Here is a 22837-nt window from a genome sequence, read left to right on the forward strand (position 1 = left end):
GGAAAACAGATGAGGGAGTGATTAGTTTAGGCAAGATGATGAGAGGTAAAAATGAAAGGGACAGATATATATAATAAATATAGGGTTTATAGGAACATACACACATAGATTTATATATATGGATGAGGAGAGCTGTGTGAAGAAGTGCCACTCCCAAACAGTTGAAGGAAAACAGGGTAGAGGTAGACACAGGAAAACATGGGATGAGGTGGTGAAGCATGACCATTGAATGTTGGGTCTCACAGAGGCAATGACGAAAGACCATGGAGATATGCTGTGACTGTGAAGACCCCGAAAATAAAGTGAGTTCACAGCTGAAACCTACACCAGTGTCACAGCCCCAGCCCACTCAAAAGTACCTTGGATCGTAGGGTGACATGCTGTTCTTGAGGAGATCTATTGAGTCAAGTACATCAAAATCAAATGGAAATTGTAGTTGTGATCCCCGTACCAGTGGCACATAAAAAGCACCATCCAAATGTAGCTGATGCCAGCGCCACCTTGACTGGCTTCCATGCTGGTGGCACATAAAAAACACCAACCGATCATGGTCACTGCCAGCCTCCTCTGACCCCTGTGCCAGTGACACATAAAAAGCACCCTCTACACTCTCGGAGGGGTTGGCGTTAAGAAGGGCATCCAACTGTAGAAACACTGCCAGATCAGACTGGAGCCTGGTGCGGCCTCCTGGCTTCCCAGACCCCAGTCAAACCATCCAACCCAAGCCAGCATGGAAAACGGACATTAAACAATGATGATGATGATGATTTATATATATACACACACACACACATATATATATCAAACATCACCATCATCAAATATCCCATTTTCCATGCTGGCATGGGTTGGACAGTTTGACAGGAGCTGGCCAGCCAGTGAGCCACCCAGGCTCCAATTTGTCTATTTTGGTATGGTTTCTATTGCTGGAAGCGCTTTCTAATGACAACCACTTTACAGAATGTACTAGGTGCTTTGTATGTGGCACAGGCACAAGTGCTTTTAACATAGCACCAGAACAAGTGCTCTTAAAGTGAAACTAGTATGAATGCCCTTAACGTGTTGTCAGCACAAGTGCTTATAATGTGACACCAGCACAGGTGCTTTTCATAGTGTGTGTGTGTGTACCCACACATATATATGTATGTCTCTTGCACCCTTTTCAAGCCTAGCCAGGCTCATGGGCCCGGTTTCTGTGACATATGTGTTCCCCCCAGCTGGACGGGACGCCAATCCATCGCAGCATTACTCAAGAAACAGGAAGAAAGAGCAAGAGAAAGTTGGGGCAAAGGAGTACAACAGGGGTCGTCACCACCCCCTGCCAGAGCCTCGTAGAGCTTTAGGTGTTTTCGCTCAATAAACAAACACAAAGCCCGGTCTGGGAATCGAAACCTCCGACCGCGAGTCCGCTGCCCTAACCACTGGGCCATTGCGCCTCCACATATATGTATGCGTTTGTATAAACACATACATATGAGTATAAATCATCTTCATATTAATGCCCATCTTTCCATGCTTGCAGGAGTCAGACAGAATTTGCTGAGACAAATTTTCTATTGTCAGATGCCTTTCCAATCACCAACACTCACCTGTTTCCAAGCAAAGTAAATATTTTCTCATTGCCAGACATATTTACACAGAAAACTGGAAACAAAGAATGTCACTTGTATGACAGAGACACTCATTTACAACTACTGTGCAATGTCAAGGAAAGCAGACAGACACACACACACACAAATGTATAAAAGATATGTATAATGTGGCGGTGAGGGGTAAAGCATTTAATGTGCTGAACTTCTGCTTTGATGAGCACCTGAAATGCATTAGAGCAGCCACAAGAAAATGAAAACTTTTCAGGCTATTAAAGAGGATTAAGAATTATACTGCAAGCCAAAAACGAAAACGGTTCATATACAATCGAAAGATGATAAAAAAAAAAAGATATGATAGTATATTTTAAATATAAGCATAAACTAATATTATGCCAGTATATTAATAAAAAGAAGTCCAAAGATAACAATATACAGATAGAACTTCTTTTGGAAAAGAATCTCTAGCTATCTTGAAAGTACATAGATGATTGAGTAATTGAGAGAGTAAACAGCAAATGCACATTGTCTGATCAAATAAATGCATATGAAATCGAAATTCTATGAATGTTATTATGTATATAGTCTAAAATACCTTTATTTGTTGGAGTAATCAATAATACATATATCTTTAGAAAGTATGGTGAAGAGATGGATGATATCAGCAATGAAATAGAAACCTAAGTGGTTCTTTTACCTGATTATTAGATTCCAAAGAAATTCACTTGTTGCTTTGCTTTTAATATGGTAAAACATATTTCTTGATGTAAAAGTCACTTGGTATACTATACAATTGTTTAGTTTTAAAAAATTTTGTTACAATACACATTTTCACAAAATTGCATTATGTGAACAGAGTGTCAAAGACAGGTGAATACCGTAATCAACACTATAGAAAAAAATAAATCTAAATGAATAACTTTAGAAGGAACAGATCTGAGAATAATGAAACTCACAGGGAAGATTACGGATCAAATTTCTTTGTGACATACCATTTGCCTAAATCATACCAAAATGAAAAAGCAAAGCTCTAAATCAATGGTTGTCAACCAGGCCCACAGATTGAGCAATAAGTTGGTTATACTTCTTTGACAATACAACAAATAATTTGACAATATCTTAAATACAATTTCTAATGATATTTAACCATAGGCGTAGGAGTGGCTGTGTGGTAAGTAGCTTGCTTACCAACCACATGGTTCCGGGTTCAGTCCCACTGCATGGCACCTTGGGCAAGTGTCTTCTACTATAGCTTCAAGCCAACCAAACCTTGTCAGTGGATTTGGTAGACAGAAACTGAAAGAAGCCTGTCATGTATATATATATATGTATGTATGTGTGTGTATATGTCTGTGTTTGTCCCCCCAACATCGCTTGACAACCAATGCTGGTGTGTTTACGTCCCCTTAAGTTAGTGGTTCGGCAAAAGAGACCGATAGAATAAGTACTAGGCTTACAAAGAATAAGTCCTGGGGTCAATTTGCTCCACTAAAGACGGTGCTCCAGCATAGCCACAGTCACATGACTGAAACAAGTAAAAGAGTAAAAGAGACATCCAAAAGTTTAACAACCTTAACATATAGTTATAAAACATCTAGCATGTCAGTTTTGGAATATCTTCATCATCTGATCCACAATTCAACTGCGATTATCTCATTTTATTGTAAGCTTTTCTAATATCTATCACCTTAAAACATGGAGTGTGCACTCTAAAGATAGCAATAAGTTTCTTGCGAGAGATTTGTCTGCTACTTTGATCAGTTTGAGAAACTACACAGGTGTTCTCTCACAAGCATATCAATGATTATATTCATAAGACAGTGGTTCCATTCACATATATGATAAACTAATGAAATTATACAGAGTGATTAAATTAATGCAAATCATTTTCCTTTCGTAAGTTAAAATCAGAAAAACATTATTTGAGCAACAAAAATAGTGATGCATATAGTATCATGGAAGCTGTAAAGAGTATAAATATCATATCCAAATCTGAGTTACATTATCACTGAGGCTAAGATTGTATATGGGTACAACATAGATTTTCTAGACCCTTTGGATCCAACACAATTCTGGATTACTAATTTCTAGTACTCGTTACCTTGATCAACATACTTCAAATTAGACAAATACTAAATTTACTTAAATGATATACAGGTACCTGTACATTACAATGGATTATAATAGATTCCAAACCATCAGGGTCTGAAAAGTCAGTGTTGTACCTGTATATGTCTCCAGACTACAGAAGATTGTTTGCACCTGCTTAAATGTGAACATTCTGTTCGAACAAGCTGCACCGCAGTAGTTATCATGAGAGAAACTCTCATATTGGCTTTTTGGTGCAAAATGAATTCTTGTTTATATTGCTACTTGGGAGATAAATCCCCGTCACCTCCAGCACTGAGACCACCAGGTCATGCGATTTCCACCGCCCTTGGTCTTATCACCGATGGATGCTCAACCACTAGAAATAGCAGCGATTCATCCCAACAACTAGCATTATATAGAATAACAGTGCTAGAACAGACACTGGTGTTGCAATTAGCCAGTGAGCTTGTTAAAAACATTTAATGGTAACACAGGCAGAATTAATACCAAGTGCTAATATATATGCCCACTTAAACATGTACGTTTTGTTAGAACTAGCCATACTGCGGTAATTACCATGAGAGAAATTCTCATATTGACGTTTGGTGCAAAATAAACTCTTGGATATATCACTTATAGGGAGATAAATCCCCATCAGCCCCAGGGCTGAGACCTTCAGACGATTGTATGTTGACTTAAATGAAGAGCTTATACACAACAGGACAATGTTCCTTCAAATCCTCATAGTTTCTTCATTGCAACCAGCTGTTGCTGCTGCTAAAGGTCAATGATATCAACAAGCAATAAATACACCATACAATTTTCTAACATACAACCACAGAGTTTAACAAAACCACAATTATCAACATACACACTGAAATCCATATGTTCAACAAAATAATAGCAGAAGTACCTAAAAAAAACACGTTCCCAGTGCAGTATGAGATATAACTCTAACAGCACAACCCAAATATCTAACCTTATAAAGACCAGACATATTATCAAACACAATCCACAACCAAAATAACCTCAATAATAGAAAAAAATAAACAAGAAAATAAAATAAAGTGAAAATAACATTTTTTAAAAACTGGTAAGCGTAACCATAAAATAAGCTTTAAAACCCCATAAAAATAATATCAATGCTTTTAACAAAGGCCACTGTAACAAAATAAATCAGCAAGTGAATGCAACTTCAACAGGATTAATTAACCAACTAGAAATTGCTACAAAATTTCTTCAAATCATAATAAGATCTTAAAAAAAATATGGAAACATTAGGTAATCTAATTTGTGATATACTATACAAAATGACAGGATAGTCATAAATGGAAAGTTTTTTGTTTTTCTTTTATCACAGGTCTACTCAATTAGGCCTGCCCTGGATGAAGACAGCAACAAACTAGTAATATAGTTATAATATAGATCGCATCTTACATTGTGAATTCAATAACTTAACCCTTTCGTTACCAACCTGGCTCTGGCTCTATAATACAAATGTCTTGTTTTCATAAGCTTTTAATCAAAATCTTCCACCAAACCTTAGTCACAATTTATGTTCCTAACTCTTGCTTAATGATAACTAAGTTATTTTACTAAATTCTTTGTTATATTTAAAATAATTGAAAGAAACACAGAGCATCTCAAAATAAATACAGTAACGAAAGGTTAAAACAATAATCTTAGATGAGTACTTTGATTAAATACTCTTTTACTTGTTTCAGTCATTTGACTGTGGCCACGCTGGAACACTGCCTTTAGTCAAGCAAATCGATCCCAGGACTTATTCTTTGTAAGCCTAGTACTTATTCTATTGGTCTCTTTTGTCGAACCGCTAAGTTACGGGGACGTAAACACACCAGCATTGGTTGTCAAGCGATGTTGGGGGAAAAACACAGACACACAAACACCACACACACACACACACATATATATACGACGGGCTTCTTTCAGTTTCCGTCTACCAAATCCACTCACAAAGCTTTGGTTGCCCCGACGCTATAGTAGAAGACACTTGCCCAAGGTGCCACGGGTCTGCTTCTCACGCATGACATAATGCCAAAGGTCTTGGTCACTACCTCCATGAGGCCCAACACTCAAAAGGAACTCAGCCACTTTGCCTCCACAGGGCCCAATATATATATATATATATATATATATATATATATATCGCTTAGATTAATGGTACAGCACAAGTAATGGAGTTTGAGAGGTATGGATTTCATCTGCTGTAGCAGCTTGCTATGCGATTTTTTGTTCAACCCATGCCAGCATGGAAAACAGATATTAAAAGATGCTGATGATAATATATATATATATATATATATATATATCTTAGGGACGTGTTGCCTACGTAGGCAGTGCCTATCTACATGTAAAATAGATTGATCTATTTTGAATAAAATACATTTACTTTTGTAAATTAGGTAGGCATAATTGGCCCCTGCTTTTCACTCTCAGTATTTAAACTACACGTAGTACTGCTGTAGTACACATGCTGCATACATTCCTATAACAAAGTTTTCTTTACGTGCTATACAGGCAGAAGTAAATCTGCCTTCAGATCAGTTGCATACATTTGTTTCGCTTATTGTTTTTGTGTGTGTTTTTACCTTCAGCTTTAGCTCATTTTCATTTATATCCATTTTCTCCCCTTTGCAGCAATGTATAACAACTACCTTTATATCTATATATTTTTATCCTTTTATCTAGAGACAAATCTTTTAATGATAGTTTACTACATGAAGGTCAACAACAGCCTACCCTGAGTAATTACTAACGGCATGTGCCTGATAATATATATATATATAATATATATATATATATATATATATATTCTTTCATTCGTTTATTTGTTTCAGTCATTTGACTGTGGCCATGTTGGAGCACCACCTTTGAGTCAAACAAATCGAGCCCAGGACTTATTCTTTGTAAGCCTAGCACTTATTTATCAGTCTCTTTTGCCGAACCGCTAAGTTACAGGAACGTAAACACACCAACATCGGTTGTCAAGCAATGGTGGGGGACAAACACAAACAGATACATACACACTCACACACATACACAAACACACAATATGTGTGGAGGCGCAATGGCCCAGTGGTTAGGGTAGCGGCCTCGCGGTCGGAGGATCACGGTTTCAATTCCCAGACCAGGCATTGTGTGAGTTTATGGAGCAAAAACACCTAAAAGCTCCACGAGGCTTAGGCAGGGGGTGGTGGCGACCCCTGTTTTACTCTTTCGCCACAAATTTCTCTCACTCTCTCTTCCTGTTTCTTGAGTAACTCTGCAATGGACTGGCGTCCCGTCCAGCTGGGGGGAACAAATGCACCACAGAAACCGGGAAACCAGGCCCATGAGCTTGGCTAGGCTTGCAAAGGGTGACGTAAAATATATATATATATATATATGATGGGCTTCACACACACACACATATTTATACAGGTATGGATGTGCCTCTTTGACTCCCCACTGCATGACAATTGGTGCTGATTCATCTATATCCCATAACTTAGTGGTATGGCAAAAGAAAGTAAGAGAATACGTACAAGGCTAAAAAAGAATGTATTTGGGTCAATGTGTTTGCTAAACCCTTCAAAGCAGCCCGATGACTGAAACAATGAGAAAATAGGTGAGAGAACATTAAACTGTCAAAGATTAGATGATAATGTAATGTACTGTAAGTACCTAAAAAATTATTACAATCAAACAAGTCAAGCTTTGATGATTAGATAATTAGCAATCTGAGTGATTACTTACTAACAATAAAACAACAATATAAAGGTATTTAATATAATGTCATAAAAGCAATATTTGGAAGAAACATGGTTAAAGGTGTAATTTCAAAATATCTGTAACTATACTTTTGAAAGACTAAAAATTCTCATTAACTGCTAAACACATCAACAAAGATCAATAAACAGATGTCATACCTGGAATAATATACTGTTTAACTATCAAAAACTAGTAGTTGCTTTATTAAGCCCAAAGAATTTATTGAAATTAAATGAATGCTGGTTTTCAATTAGTCTATAAAGTTTAAAGCATAATCGGAAATTAACTTTCACATTAAGTGGCATAGCCTGGTGTTAATTGCTTAGAATATCAATAATTAAAGCTTTTAGTTATCAACAACAAGTGACCCCTTTATGCCTAAAGTATGCTGTGTTATGCAGGTCGTAAAAGTGCAATTCAATACAGTGAAGTAACATGAACAATAAAAATAAAGGATACTAAAGAGGAATGAGCTCTGCCGTTTGTGGTAAATTGATTAGGTATTAAATGAATTGAAGGGTACATCAGATTATAATAATAATAATGAAATTATTGTATACTGTGCTCAGGTGCACCACAACTTGTCAAAAGTGCATATAAAGCATATGCAGTAATGTATAAATGTCTGGAAAGTGAACAGTGTATGAGTCAGATACATGCTTGCGTGTGTATGGAGGGGAGAAAATCAGGTGTAGTGTTGGCGAATCTCAGGAAGCATGGAAGTTTTGAAGGATGCAGTGCTCCAACAACTGATGCCAGCAGTTTGTTCCATGCTTCAACAACTCTTAGTGTGAAAAAATGTTTCCGAAAGTCATGGGAGCTATGCTGTTTTCTGACTTTGTAAACATGTCCATGGATGTTAGACAGGTGGAGTTATGAAAAGGTGCTCAGAGATATTGTTAGTAGATGGTTAATAATTTTATGGGCGTCTGCCAAGTCAGCTGCCAGACGTCAGAGTTTCAATGTATCCATGCCCAGGGAAGTAAGGCATTCAGAATATGGCAAATGCCTGATGGAGGGTATTCTCTTGGTTGCACATTGCTGAACAGTTTCCAGACGATTAATGTAGTGTAGGGTTAGAAATATATTGAGAATAAATTATAAATACTAAACAAAAATGTTCTAAATTTGCGGTAATGACAAACCAGAGAAAATTCATAATAAATGTGTGATTACTTGATATTTAATTTAAAAGATCTCAAGGGATTGATGGCACAACAAAGCTACTTTGAATACACAACTAATTCTGTCGCTTTTTAAATTAATCAAATTCAAGTCTGCACCAAATTTGGAGAATAATTTTGTTCTCTTGATATTTAGTATATTTTTAAAAATTATCTACTGAAGTATACCTTCTTTTACTTGTTTTCATCACTGAACTGCAGCCATGAAAGATTTAGTCAAACAAATCAACCCCAGCACATCTTTTTTAAGCCTGGCACTTAATCCATCAGTTTCTTTTGCTGAACCACTAAGTTACAGGTACATAAACAAACCAAGATCAGTTGTTAAATGGTAGAGGAGGACAAACACAAACACATATATACACATGCGAGCTGGCATGACGGTTGAAACGTTTAGCGGTATTTCAACTGTCTTTACATTCTGAGTTCAAATTCCGCCCAGGTCGACTTTGCCTTTCATCAATAAATTAAGTACCAGTTGTGTACTGGGGTCGATCTAATCGACTGGTCCTCCTTCACCTAAAATTTCAGGTCTTGTGCCTAGAGTAGAAATTACATAAATACACAAAAGGCTTCCACACAGTTTCCATCTACCAAAATTCCATTGCACTGACCAACCTGGAGCGATAGTAAAAGACACCTGCCCTAGGTGCCACACAAAGGGATTGAACTTAAAACCACATAATTGCAAAGTGAACAGACATTAAATGATGATGATGATGATGATGCCGGTGGCATGTAAAAAGCGCCCACAACACTTTCAGAGTGGTTGGCATTAGGAAGGGTATCCAGCTGTAGAAACTCTGCCAGATCAAGATTGGAGCCTGGTGCGGCCATCTAGTTCGCAAGCCCTCAGTCAAAATCATCCAACCAATGCTAGCATGGAAAGCAGACGTTAAACGATGATGATGATGATGAAGACAGTTTTATTTTTTCTTTCTTTACTTTTTCACCTGAAGCAACATAAGTACTTTTTAAAGCACATCCAAACAAGTATATGGTGATGTTGTTTATTCCTTCTCAAGCCACACCTGGCTCATTAGGGCCAGTTTCCCAGTTTCTTGGCATATAGGTGCCTCATCTGGACAGGATGCTGGTCCGTCGCAGGTGAGCTGCAAGATGCAGGAGGAAAGAGTGAGAGAAAGTTGTGGCGAAAGAGTCAGCAGAAGTTTGCCATTACCTTCTGCCGGAGCCGCGTGGAGCTTAGGTGTTTCACTCATAAACACACACATTGCCCGGTCTGAGATTCGAACCTGTGATACCTCGAGCATGAGTCAGCTGCTCTAACCACTAGGCCATGTGCCTCCACGTGTAGTGTAAATTAAATATAACAGGAGAAAAACTGCTTTCTGGGCAGTTTTTTCCATTTTGTATAGTATATATCCCATACACACGAACATGCAGATACATATACGTGCGTGCGTGCATGCATGCGTGTGTGTGTGTGTAAGACTACACTGTCCAATATCTTTCCTCAATTTCCTCACTTTTCAAGAATGATTGAACTTATAAAGCAGTAAAATCCTCATAATCATTATTTTCTATGCTTTCATGGTTGAAACGGAATTTGTTGAAGTGAATTTCTACAGCTGGATGCTTTTCTATTGTCAACCCTTATCTGTTTCCAAGTAAGGTGATATTTTCTTATGACCAGACATGTTTTCATTGAAGATTGGAAAGAAAGGACACTGCTTGTATGACAATGCCAGTCATTTACAACAACTATGCAAAAGTCAAGGCAAAGAGATAGTAACACACACAGACACGTGTGTGTGTATATGTATATATATATATGAAACAGGGTTCTTTCAGTTTCTGTTTACCAATTCCACTCATAAGACTTTGGTTGGCCCAGAGCTAGAGTAGAAGTCACTCGTTCAATGTGCCATGCAGTGGGACTGAACCTGAAACAATGTGGTTGCAACTATGCCTGCACCTATAATAGGCAGGCTGGTCAGTCAATCAGTAGATAGACAGATAGATAGAGAGAGAGAGAGAGAGAGAGGCAGACAGACAGATATAGTGGCATGGTTATATATTTATGTTTTGTAATCATTATAGTCATACATTATCAATTTTGACTATTATTTAAATCTCAAGGTGTTGGACTTCACAGACAAAGTTATACAATATTGATGGAAGTAGCCATATGTCGTATTGCAGATCTCTCTGACCTTGACCAGACTGGAAAATTTGACATTAATGCAACAGCAGTAGTAATTACACGAATACAGCATTTTATGTGGAATATGTGAACAAACCTGTATGAATGTTAGTTTACTTAGTTACTAATCAAGGCTCTACACAACAGTAACACATCTATCTATTCATGAAGCATTCCAGAGTATTTTTACAAACCAACAAACTCAGCCTGCAAGTAATAGGAGCCAAATATCTCTCAAATCACATCCTACCAGCTTAAATAGTGAAGGATACATTGGAAAACATTGTCCCTGGTATTAAAAAAAATGAGATGTTATATAGCTGGGACACTTTTGATTATACATCAGCAGCTCAATCAAAGCTGAGCAGAGGCTGTTAGCGACAGCAGCTTACAATGTTAATAATACATTTGATCAAGCATTTCAATTTATTATAACCCAGTATTTTATTTTTTTCCCTCTTCAAGTCTTATGAACTTGAATAATAGCAATAAGAATAGCAACAGAGATAACAGATATATTACATATTAGGGACTAACTATTCTCACATTTGTAAAATACCATAGAGGTTATGACATGTCATGAATGCTTTTCCTACTACATCACAAAGCAATTAGACACAATTAGATTAAATATGCTAGTAATAATAAGCCTTCACAAATTTAATTCAGACATATCCATGTAATGAATCTCTAAAGCATATGAAATGTTATCCATTAGTTTTTTTCTTTAGAATTTACTCCTCAAACAAGTAGTTCTTTTTTTTAATGATACAATCATCTACAAATAGCTTCAATATACAATTCCATTTCTTTAATAATTCAAAGCAACATTTATTTACCTAATAAAACACATGCACTAGCACACACACACGCTATACAAAATTTCACTCACGCAACTTGCATGCCTATATATGATTGTGTGCTGATATATTTAATGAAATGAGCCAAAAACAATCTTTAACCATTTGAAGTAAAATTCATTATGAGTAGATAAGGCATTGGTGTTAATGACAACTTTTGTCAAAAAAAGTGAGACAATACTGCAAAATTTAAACTGAGAAGTAAAGTATGATCTTTGGAGTAGTAACAACTCAGAACAGACATGTTTTAGTCTTATTTAACATCCTCCGCTAAATATAGTTTAACATATTACTCTTTACTCTTTTACTTGTTTCAGTCATTTGACTGCAGCCATACTGGAGCACCGCCTTTAGTTGAGCAAATCGACCCCAGGAATTATTCTTTGTAAGCCTAGTACTTATTCTATCGTTCTCTTTTTGCCGAACTGCTAAGTTACACATATACACATACATATATACATTTTTACAACGGGCTTCTTTCAGTTTCTGTCTACCAAATCCACTCACAAGTCTTTGGTCGGCCCGAGGCTATAACAGAAGAAACTTGCCCAAGGTGCCACGCAGTGGGAATGAACCCGGAACCATGTGGTTGGTAAGCAAGCTACTTACCACACAGCCACTCCTGCGCATATACTTACAAAATCTTAGAATGACTGAGAGGAAACAGAGTTTTGTAAATGTTACTCACTGATTAGGTTACTTAAAATTACATACATAAATCCATATATCCATACAAACATAAAACTGATCGCCAAAGCAGTCGAACACGGACCAACAACTGAATTACTACCTCCTGCTTTGAAGCATTTGTAATCCAGGAACAGGAAATATCAACCAAATACTGATGCACAAAAGGGACTGATGTGCAGGAAAAGCAGTAAAATGTGACAACCAATGCAGACTCTAGAGTTAATGCTGAAGATATCACCCACACCATAAGCAGTTGTCCAAAAAATGTCATCACAGTATTATCTACTGATGAGACATGATGTAGCTTAGACACGGTATAACAAGAAAGGATAACCCTGAGGACAAAGAAATGAGAACCCACAGTATGGTGGAAGCTGTAGCCACTCGTAATAAAAAGGAGTACTGATAAAATGCCCCAGTGAAAACCTGAATAAAATGTAAACACAACAGACCAGATATAATGGTTTGGGATAGAGAAGAGAAACTGTGTACAGTTGTGGAAATCAACTGCCCGGCAGATGTTAACATAAAGCTGAAGATCACTGAAAAAGAGAATACCTATGTTGAACTATTGAGAAATCAGAAGTTACACTATATCCAGATTACAAGTTCAGGTTTATAGCTGTAATTATTGGGGCACCAGGAAATGTAATACACTGCCTAAATACCAATCTTGAGAAATTATGCTTCTCAAAAGCTGATTCAAAGACTACAGATCCAATCCATACAAACATACAAATTTGCATGCATACATACAAACAAACCCTGTTGTTGATGTTGAAATTCCAATAAAGGAGCTTTGGATCTAAGTTAGAAACCAACTCTTTCTCTATAGGCAAGAAATCTTAAAATAAAACTGAATGACATACATACATACATACACACACACACATACATATGTGAGCGTGCGTGTGTGTATGCGTGTGTGTGTGTGTGCATGCATGCATGCGTGCGTGTGTGTAAAGGAAACATCAATGATACTTTGTTCCATGCAGAATCTGCAGGAGCTACTTAAAGATTTTGTAATTTTCATCTTAAAGATTTTCATCTGATGGTAACTAATATTACCACAATGCTGGAAACCTTTCTCTATTATCTTCAACAGATATCTCAGGGTCACAAGCACTTTGACTATTAGCCTACATGCTTCACCTCAGAGGAGCAGTAAGGACTAAATTAGCCTTGCCAAAAGAAGGACACCATCTGTCATTACTTGTCAACCATAACCAACTTGAACTAATCACAGTAGCCATGGCCATTTCCTGAGTGCCTTTCTTCAGTTGTGGCTTGCCCCCTGGCCCACCTCCAACAGACAATGGGGATTATTTCATATATTATATATATATATATATATATATATATATATATAAGTGATTTTATCCTTCATTATGCAATATCTATTTCTATCTCTTTTTCTCTCCCTTTTGCCTTCTCTCTCTCTCTCTCTCTCCTCTCTCTCTCTCTCTCTCTCTCTCTGTCCTTCCTTCTCTCACCAACTTTCCTCTTGGTGCTTTCTGTTTCTCTGCCCTCCACTATTTTCTCTTTCTCCTCCCACTACCACATGATCCATGACCATTCTCATCTCTCCCTTCCATTTTCTTTTTCGCTTGACTGCTGACTCGAACAGTCGCATTTCTCTCACCTCCTCCACTTTCAACACGTGGGGGGGGGTGTTATTTTATGGTCTTCTTTTGCAGAATCACTAAACCAAGGAACTGTAAACAAATCAAAACTGGTTCTCAAGCAGTAATGGGGAACAAACATACAGACTCACACACACACACACACACACACACACACACACACACACACCACACACACACACACACACCACACACACACACACGACGGGCTTCCACACAGTTTCTATCTATCTACCTTGTTAACCACACAGATATGCCTTGGAAGAAGTTCAGATTTCTCCACATTATCTTTAATTGATATCCTTATTAATCAATTAATTAGTTTAAATTGTTTATTTCTACACAAATGATCATGGTAATACTTTAATTGATAGACATTAAAATTGCAGTTTCATAACTAAACAATAAATTAATGAGAACATTTTTAATCATCATCATCATCATTTTAACATCCAATTTCCATGCTTGCATTGGTTGCACAATTTACTGAGGTGGGTTTTTCCACAGATGGGTGCTCTTCCTGTCATCAACACTCACCTGTTTCAAAGTAAGATAATACACATGAACAGACAATGTTTTCGTGGAAGATTGGAAATGAAGGCCAGTGATATTGCATGACAGTAATATTTATTTACAACAATCACATGAAGTCAAAGCAAGGAGACAATAACACACACATACTATTATGTATGTATATATATAGATAGATACATACATACATACATAGATGACAGCACTGCATGACTGGCATCTGTGCTAGTGGAGCGCTAAGAGCACCATCCAAGTGTGATCGTTGCCAAGGCCACTGACTGGCCACCGTGCCGGTGACATGTAAAAAGCACCATTCGACCGTGAGCATTACCAGTGTCACTTTACTGGCACTTGTGACGATGGCATGCGAAAAACAACATTCGAGTGAGGGCGATGCCAGTACCGCTGGACTGGCTCCTGTACAGGTGGCACATAAAAACATCATTTGAGCATGGCCGTTGCCAGTACCACCTGACTGGCCCTCGTGCTGCTGGCACGTAAAAGCACCCACAACACTCTCAGAGTGGTTGCGTTAGGAAGGGCATCCACCTGTAGAAACTCTGCCAGATCAGATTGGAGCCTGGTGCAGCCATCTGGCTCACCAGTCCCTAGTCAAACCGTCAAACTCATGCCAGCATGGAAAGCGGACGTTAAACAATGATGATGATGATAGATATTCCTTATCATTTAAAAATGTTTTCCCCCCTCTTATTTCAACTGCTTCCCCCTCTTACATTTATATTACACTTTCAGAGTGGTTAGCATTAGGAAGAGTATCCAGCCATAGAAAACCATGCCAAATCAGACTGGTGTCTGGTGCAGCCTTCCAGCTTAGCAGCCCTAGTCAAGCCATCCAACCCATGCCAGCATGGACAACAGATGTTATATGATGATGATGATGATGATTATGATTATTTATATATATATATATATATATATATATATATATATATATATATACTCAAGAAGACTCACCCACCACATGAATTATAAATGCTCCCCTCCCAGTTGAAAAGGTTTTTGTCTCAAAGACCTCTTGTGCTAGTCCATGTAAAACACACTCAAGCTAGTTCTACATAAAAACCAGCCAGAACTTTCTGTAATGTGGTTGACATTAAGAAGGGTATTTAGCTATAGAAACCAAGCCAAATTAGGCTGGAACTTGATGCAGCTCTCCAGTTTTCCAGCTCTGGTCAAACCATCCAACTCATGCCAGCATGAAAGCAGATATTAAATGATGATGATGATGATATATATATAGGAGTAGCTGACTGTATCTGACTGAAATAAATAGAAGAATAAAAAAGAAAGAATATATATACACACACACACACACAACAGGTTTCTTCCAGTGTCCATCTACCAAATTCACTCATGAGACTTTGGTCAGCCTGAGGCTCCAGTAGAAGACATTTGCCCAAGGTGTCATGCAGCTGGACTGAACCTGAGACCATGTGGTTGGGAAGCAAGTTTCTTACCATACAGTCACACCTGCACCTCACAGTCAACTACTTCCTCAATTTATATGAGAAAGTGATTATGTCTTTAATCCAGTTTTTTATCTAAATACTTTGGCATAAAAATCAAACAATTAGGTTTAATCCTTCTTGATACATTTTGATTTAATTTGTATAAAATACAACAAACTAAGAAAATAAGAAATGAAACATAGAGAAAACTTAATAGTGAATACGTCAGTATTATATTCCAGCATTTTAGATTGTTAATCTAAAAGTGATATACAAAATAAAAACAAAAAAAGAAAACATTCCAATTCTTTGATAATAGCATAAAATGGTCAAGCATTTCCACCACCTTCCTTCCTGCTATCAAAGGTGTCAAGTAGGGGCAAGCAATTGAAGTCTAGAAGAGCAAGATAATTTGCTTTCAGAGATAAAGCATATCACAGATTACAATTACTATAAACTGTAATTATAATCTTCAGGAAAATCCTCTTCATAGTGTCTTAAGAATGAAAGTAAAATATCTCTTTAATTGTCAAGAAGTTAAAGTGCAGAAGTAAATACAATTAATTCATATGATTTCTGACAAATGAAAGGCTGAACAAATGAGAATTCTTTGTCATCAGTGTTCTTTCTCACGTGTTTCCTGGCAGCTGCTTTCATCATCATTGTCACTGTCCTCATTTTGCTATGCTTGTTTGGGTCACATGGAGTTTTCCTTAGATGGGTTTTCTACAGCTGTGTACTCTTCCTGTTGCCAACACACTTGTTTTCAAGCAGGGTGACCAGACATGTTTTTTTAGTTTTTCAAAATATTTAGAAACAATTGACACAACAATTGACAGAGACACTCCTTTACAACTATCACGAAATATCAAAATATAAACAAGATAATTTAAAGCCAAAAACATAAAAAGACCTAATCAAATAGATAGGCATAGGAGTGGCTGTGTGGTAAGTAGCTTGCTTACCAACCACATGGTTTCGGGGTTCAGTCCCACTGCATGTCACCTTGGACAAGTGTCTTCTACTATAGCCTCGGGCCGACCAAATACTTATGAGTGGATTTGGCAGACGGAAACTGAAAGAAGCCCGTCGTATATATGTATATATATATATATATATGTGTGTATGTGTGTGTATATGTTTGTGTGTCTGTGTTTGTCCCCCTAACATCGCTTGACAACCGACGCTGGTGTTATAAGCCTAGTACTTATTCTATTGGTCTCTTTTGCCAAACCGCTAAGTTACGTAAACACACCAGCGTCGGTTGTCAAGCGATGTTGGGGGACAAACACAGACACACAAACATATACACACACACATACATATATATATATATATATATATATATATATATACACACACACACATATATACAACGGGCTTCTTTCAGTTTCCGTCTACCAAATCCACTCACAAGGCTTTGGTCGGCCTGAGACTATAGTAGAAGAAACTTGCCCAAGGTGCCATGCAGTGGGACTGAACCCGGAACCATATGGTTCATAAGCAAGCTACTTACCACACAGCCACTCTTACACCTATAAAAAATGTAGGCTTTCCATTCGCATGGGACTCGACCCACACCTCTTTGTTTTCGCGACCAAGTGTGCTACCAATTACACTAGTGAGCCTACCTACTTGATATTTTGTGAGAAAATATAAAATGAAACCTTCATTTTCAAAGATTTATTGTTTATACTAAAATATTGAAGTCTTACAATTTTGCATGAATAGTCAAACTATTCATGCAAAATTGTAAGACTCACATACCAACACACACACACACACACATACACACAGTAACATAATATGTGCATATAAAAAAATGAATATCGCTTTTGCTTCAATGACATCTGGTTCTAGTTGCATAATGAACATAACTATACACTTGTTGTAGTTTTATGGAAATGGCTGGGCAAGCATTCCACAAATACTTGTACTTTTAATATAACTGTCAGGCAGACTCAGTATGACATATCTGACAAGATTGGGCCCTCAAACAGGCAGTCCAGAAAAATTACCTTCATAGGACTAGTTCTGTTACTTCTGGAGAGGATTCATCTGAGACTCTGAGATGAATCTTCTATACAAGAAATGTAGCTGTACCAGTCAGAGTCACTTATTTACTCTTTTACTGGTTTCAGTAATTTGACTGTGGCCATGCTGGAGCACCACCTTAAGTCGAGCAAATCGACCCCAGAACTTATTCTTTGTAAGCCTAGTACTTATTCTATCGGGTTTTTTTTTGCCAAACCGGTAAGTTACGGTGATGTAAACACACCAGCATTGGTTGTCAAGCGATGGTGGGGTGTAAACACAGATGTACAAGTACATATATATACACAATGGGCTTCTATCAGTTTCCGTCTACCAAATCCACTCACAAGGCTTTGGTCAGCTCAAGGCTATGGTGGAAGACACTTACTTATCCAAGGTGCCACACAGTGGGACTGAACCCAGAACCAAGTGGTTGGTAAGCAAGCTACTTACCACACAGCCACTTAAACATCTACTCTGAAATCTCTGCTCTCTTCCACTATCAGCTCTAACACACTGTTACACAGACTACAATGGATGGTGTTGTGATAATGAGGCAGTCTGACCTCTTCAAAGGTCGAAACACTTCCCTATTTTACCATAAATTGCCCTTAGTCTATATCCACCACAGCTCATATCCACCACCATATTGCAACTCATCTCCTCCACTCTCCTCTCTTCTACAGCAAACAACCTCATCATTTCTATACTACACTTCCTTCCTAAGATCCCTAAGTCCAACACTCTTAGTCACCCCATCATTTCTGCCAGTAACAGCCTCACTGAACTTATCTCTAAATATCTCCACTAACTCTTCTCTCTCCTAGCAGCAGCCCTCTTATGATATACCCATGACACCAAACACACTTTCCATCTATTTGACTCCTTCTCCTACTTGCCTGGCCCCTTTTCAAGGAGGTATAAGTGATGATAGTTCTAGCTAGTGTCATGGATATATTGCAATGAATACACTCAGTTAAGAAGACATATTTAATATGTTGATAAAGGACACACACATCCAACAGCTTTCTACATGTACTTACTATCCTCCAAATTCTAGTTGCCCCAAAGCAATAGTAGAGTACCCAAAGTGTTGCACACTACATTCAAACACAGTACCACATAATTGCAAAACAAACTTGCAAACCATATGGTTATGCAGTACATATGAATTTCCGGTTTTTTTTCCAATAAAATCAAAAGCATTGCTATGTTTCAATGACGATTCTCAACAACTCAAATTGCAGAGAAGCAGGATGTTTTAACACTATACTATGTCAAGGAGACTCACAATATTTAAATTGTGAAAAACATGTGAATATACTGTCATTACTAAATAAGGACAATATTCTATCAACACTTCTTCTAGAGAGTGAAAAATTATTCTCATATTTCAATCGTATTCTTAACTCCATATTTTTGACACATGTATGTATGTCTGTAATATATATATATATTTTAAATAGTCAAATTTTAAAATTACGACCCAAAGTTTGAATTCGTACAAGGTCAAATGAGCTTTTTATACTATTAGCACCCTTAAAGTGACAAACTGTTAATTAACTGCAATAAGGAAATATGAAAATTAAGTATATTAGTTACTGGTATGCTTGATTGTAATTAAGAGTTGGCATGTGGTCCATAACCAAAGTAACTGGTTAGAAATCATAAATTTGAATTCAGTAATGAATGTATAATTTACTGTTTTTGTATTTAATTTGCAAGATTCATGAATTGAAACATGTTCAGTTGTGTCTTGGCAGAGTCATTATATCAGCAATAAACACATGCACTGGCTCTGTTTCACATCTTTTATTATTATTAGTTAATTGAAGCTGGCAGGGTCGTTAGCACATCGAGTGAAATGTTTAGTGGCATTTCATCCATCTTAACGTTCTGAGTTCAAATTCCATCGAGGTTGACTTTGTCTTTCATCCTTTCTGGGTTCAATAAAATAAGCACCAATTGAGCACTGGGGTCAATGAAATCAACTCACCCCTCCTCTGAAATTGCTGGCCTTGTGCCAAAATTTGAAATCATTATTATTAGTCAATTGGTTAAACCATTTAACCAATTACCTACTCAACTGCTTGATTAATCAAGCTAGACTAATCGACTAGGTTAGTCAAAGTCCTTTCATTGTTATTCATGATCTCGTTGATTGGTTGAAATTACTCAAATATGACAACTTTAACACAAAATAACTTCTGAAATACCAAATTTTGACAAAAATGTTCAAAGTAGACCATGTTCTGTGTGAGACATTCCATCAAAGTTTCAAACTGTTTAGTTAAAAAAAATTACTTTAAAAATCTGTGAGCCAAACTGAAAAGATACTTATTGGTTACAGGTCAAGGCCAACTAGAAAACTTGTAACCATTTGCTCATAGCTCATTTTCCTCATTCAGGAATATAGGCCATGGCACACCCAATATCTAGGTAATATGCTGAGCCTAAAATTAAGAATCACTGTTGCTCTCAGACTGAGAGCCACAATATGTGAGCCAACTTAACATTGTAATGCACAAATTGACACAATAGCTTATTATGGTTATCTTGTTGCCTCAAATGAGAATATTTTCACACCTTGCTGGGGTTAATTGTTTCAACTTTGAACTTTATTTCTGAACTTAGGACTAAAATAATCAAAGTAATCAGAGAGACAGGAGAGTAATTGGCTCCAGGAGAGGATCTCCATTGCCATAATGAAAGATAACCCAACATGCATAGTACCCTGAACGGTGACTTGTAACTAAGAATGGCACTAGATATTCAGCACCCTACACAAGCCCTAAAATATGTGTCCCTTCTCCAATATTTTTAACAACTTACAGCCATCACAAGCTGGAAAATGCAACTGAAAAATTTTAATCAAAGTTTGAACAAGAAATTTATAATTTTATAATCAAGCATATCACCAAGTAGGTCTGGCATAACTTGAAGCATTCCATGCCAGGCAAGCCATAATATCAAATGAACATTTCAGCTCCTTCTCCCCACTTTACCCCTTTCCTTCATCCTCCTCTGTCCTGGGAGTGACCTCATTGACTCTCTTTATATCTAGGTTTATGTGTTTTCAGTCTGATTGAAAAATTATATCAAACTTGTTCGGTATTTTTCTGGCACCAGCAGATTTTATCACCCTAGGCAATTGCCTTGTTTTTCTAGTGAGTATCACTGACCCTATTTGTCTCAGTAATGATTTTCTTTTAATGGATGCTATAACAAGCTCAGAGACCAAGAAGAAAAGATTTCAAAGCCATACAAGTTTATATTATGAATCAGCTATTACATAAATGTTTGTATACTTGTGAGAGAGAAAAAAGACAGAACTGTTGACAGTTTGGGTACATCTAAATAACTTTAATCAAATACTATAAAAGGGCTAAGAACGGAAATGAGTACAAGCTAATATGTAAATGTAACGAAAAATGTAACATTAGAGATAATTCCATCCATCTTAATTTTGAATTTGAAACATGGAATATTATTCATTTATTTCTGTTACTATAGCAGAAGACTAGATTTAGTGAAAATAAATTAGAAAGATATTGCGCAAGATAACACGCAAGGATAGTATTGCAGGCTATCCTTTTGTTTATTCAAAACAATGAACTTAAACAAAACCTCACACCTATAGAAACAATCCTGAATTCAGTTCTCAAGTAGTTGCTTTCCAACAACAACCACTTCCATTTATCAACATCCTATCATTACTTTTCAATCCCGTTTCTCCCAATTCCAGGCAACGTTTAGTTTTTTCCTTCTTAGCAGATAAACAGAATCCACAACTAACAACATAAGACCCTCTAATGCTTTCAAATATGCTCCCAATTATGAGGCTTCATAGTTTTAGTTGAGCTGACAAAATATTGTAATACATGGAAATACTTCATCGAACTGGTTTAAATAGTAACATGGAGTAATAGCTGTTAACTCAAGATACAGTATTTAGATTACATTATCTTGACCAATTCCTGGTTATTGTTCATTTAATAATTCAGTATAGTAGATTCGCTTCTATTTCCTCCCAAATTCTATTTTGTGAACTTAAAAGTGCTTCAATTGCAACATGCCACATTTTCATCAACATTTCATGTATTTATTTGAACAATTTGGCGTTAGGAAGGGCATCCAGCTGTAGAAACACTGCCAGATAAGACTGGAGCCTGGTGCAGCCTTCCGGCTTCCCAGATCCCCGGTCGAACCGTCCAACCCATGCTAGCATGGAGAACGGACGTTAAACGATGATGATGATGATGATGATGATGAATACAAAAGTATATCAGCATGCTGAAGTACTCGTGGGATGCATACTTAATCTACTGGTAGTGTGCGAGAGTGGGAACCACCTGATATTGAAATTGTAAATAGTTCAACACTGAAGCATCCAGCCTACACTTTCAAAACAGGCATTTCACAATTATTTCTGGGTAAAATAGAAATTAATACAAATACATACAATTTTAAACATTTTAATGAATCTTGTAAATAGAATTATAAGCCTTCACCATATACTGACTATAGAAAATAGTCTAATATAAGAGCATACAAATTCTCTTTACAAAATTTTACTCCTCATTGTTTCCTAACTCATGCAGAATTCAGACATTTTAATTAATGTTTAGCCCTTTAGTATTTAAACAGGCCATATCAGGCCCAAATACTCTACCTGTTTTATATTCAAAATGGCCAGATCTGGCCTCTCACACCAACCCTACAATATCATTCTAAAAATTAAGTTACCCCATCAAAATTTCACAAGCACAAGATAATGCAAAACTAATTCAAAACATTTCTATATTTAA

General features: G+C 37.0%; 1 protein-coding gene across 2 annotated transcripts in view; it reads right to left on the reverse strand.

The window, feature by feature from the left end:
* LOC115214296 (coronin-7) overlaps positions 1 to 22837 on the reverse strand; it is a 150358-nt gene that overhangs the window by 90204 nt on the left and 37317 nt on the right. The window lies entirely within an intron of this gene.

This window comes from Octopus sinensis, linkage group LG7, assembly GCF_006345805.1.
Source record: "Octopus sinensis linkage group LG7, ASM634580v1, whole genome shotgun sequence".
In the NCBI taxonomy this organism is placed as follows: Eukaryota; Metazoa; Mollusca; class Cephalopoda; order Octopoda; family Octopodidae; genus Octopus; species Octopus sinensis.